The sequence below is a fragment of the Sinocyclocheilus rhinocerous genome, unplaced genomic scaffold (assembly GCF_001515625.1).
Source record: "Sinocyclocheilus rhinocerous isolate Xijiao unplaced genomic scaffold, SAMN03320098_v1.1 scaffold148, whole genome shotgun sequence".
Lineage (NCBI taxonomy): Eukaryota > Metazoa > Chordata > Actinopteri > Cypriniformes > Cyprinidae > Sinocyclocheilus > Sinocyclocheilus rhinocerous.
In genome coordinates this window covers 1,324,740-1,327,335 of record NW_015653472.1, presented here as the reverse complement: position 1 = coordinate 1,327,335, position 2,596 = coordinate 1,324,740, and positions in this window count along the sequence as shown.

Sequence of the window (2,596 nt, the reverse complement as noted above, 5' to 3'; positions counted from 1 at the left end):
AATTAAAGTACATTTACATAAGCATATAAACAGGACCATTCCTATCTATGAGCAGAAATGTCTCAGAATGTGGATTATGGGAGGCACATTTTCCCCTGTATGTCCGTTAAAGGGGTCATAGGATGCCCATTTTCCACAAGTTGATATGATTCTTTAGGGTCTTAATGGAAAGTCTGTAACATAGTTTTGTTAAAATTTCTCAATGGTAGTGTAAAAAAACACTTTTTTTTTTACCCTGTCAAAAAGCTCTTCTCAGAGCAAGCAGTTTTGTAGCATTTTCCTTTAAATGTTAATGAGCTCTGCTGCCCCCGCCCCTCTGTTCCGAGCCGCTCTCAGAGAGACTTTTTACTTTAGCTGCATTCATCGAAACTTGCTAATTAGCACATTATTAGGAAAGGTGATTTGCAAAGATTCATTACAAAACCTTATTCTCACTTCTTCTGTGGGTGAAGCTGGATCACGAATGATTCGCGCGAACATAGACACATTTATGTAGATTGGGGGCGCATTCCCTTCAGAAACAAACATAATCCACTGCGTCTTCAGCGGGGCCTGTTTTTGTGACGTCACACAGACAGGCATCTGAGATCGGCTCGATTTGAGAAAGGGGTAAAGATTTGAGTAGATAAAAAAAAAACACTGGGTGGATTTTTATCATTATAGGGTGGTTGTGTACACACACTGCCAACACACATTTCAGTTCAAACAACTTGTAAAAGTGCATATAGCATCCTATGACCCCTTTAAGCTTAAATTACAGGCTACAATAGTATAGGTGAGGACTGTGTTGAAGGCTGGGCTGTGGTGCTTTATGCGCTGTACACATGGTTTAACCTTAATGGCAAAATGTCCTGTGTTAGGCCCGTGGCTTTCATTTTTAGGTTTCCTCCTTCTTTACAGTGGCTTTGAAAATGTCCCTGCTCTTTAAAGAACTCCCATTGTAAAAATCATCATTATACAGTTCAAGTATGAGTTTTTTTATATTTATTTCTTGTCTTTTCCATCGCCCTCTTTTTCATCTGAACACAGAAAGCCAGAAGCGTTGTGGAATTTACATCCCTGGCTAATTTTAGGGATGGGTTTCTGACCATAAAGCACATCCTCCAATTTGGGGCTATATTGGTCTTCGTCCCTCAGTTTTTCTCTCTGTGTTTCTCTCCTTACTTATCCTCACTCTCTTTCTCCTCTTCAAGTCATTCTGTTTGTCTTCCTGACATTTTCACATTTTTAGGCTTTGCTACCACACTCACCAACTCTTTTTCTCTTCATCATTGGTGTTTTTGGTAACTTGCGCTCAACCATGTGGTCCTCGAAGTTGTTTAAGGGAGAGGATTTTGCAGTGAGAATTAAGTGGTGAACTAAATTGAGTTTTAGTGTTCTCAAGTCAAACATTACAATGTATTAACATTGCACTACATAAACCCAACAATGTGCAAAATTTCTTAAGCTGAATTGGAAAAACGACAGTTCTTGGTTTTTAAATGTCTTTTTGATTTCGATGGTTTCATGCTTTCTGCAGTGCGCAGCCAATGATTTACCACACAAAACACATTTTAGTCAGCACAAAACCACATTTATCCTTGCCGCATGTGAACCTGTATTTAATGTAATCTGGGTTATATATGTATATATATTACCTTGTGTAGTTTTGTTCATGAATTTAAAGTATGAAAACTTTTTCCAAGTATTTTTTTTTTTAACATTTTGCTAGAAAACAGTTGAATTGTCACCAAAACACTGATTGACAAGTCTATTAATGTAGCTATTTTAATTATGAACAATAAGATTGTTTTATTATTTGACTTTAGCATTTCCCCCCCTACAAAATATGACCCTATAGAAAAGACAAGTGATCCATTTTTGGGTTGTGACCCACCAATTAAGAACCACTGGTTTAAGTTATGTACGTCTTCATTACTTTGTGACAACAACTTGCCTTTATGTAGGCTTTTTTTCCCAACAGTGTGTAAACACATGTGTATTGTGTGTAAAAACATATGTGGACTGAGAAAAATGAACCTAGTTATATACAAAGGCCACAATGTTTGTTCTCAGCTCAATTAAAAACACTTTTGAATGTGTATTATATTATAGGGCACCGGTGCATGTGTTTGGCAAAAAGATAACCTTTCCCGCTACCCTAAAAATGTTAGTGTTTTTGGTGACGACTCTATGGAAACAGATTGAACCGTTTAGCAATTGTGACATGTATAAATTTGTTACAGTGCCTAAACAAATGCTGCTTTGTGATGGAAGTGTCCTTGATGTGTTTATCTTTAACACAGCTTATTTTATCTGCATTTTTACAATGTGCAGGAAAGTGTAGTTTGGTTAATTATGCTTACTAGACTGTAGCTCATCTATCAGTATGCCTTAAATACGGTTCCCTTTCAGTCGGTCACTACGAGTCACGTCGTGACCGACGAATTGGGATATCGCTTCGATAGACCAATCTACTTCGCCTGTGTCCCAGACCGGCCTCTTCGGCGACGCAGTCGAGAGCTTGACTGAGGCGATCCGACACATCCTGCCCTGGTGGGCAGCTGCTGCCTCCATCCGTCCGCCGGCTGCAGCGCCCCAGCCTGTTCGTCGCCGA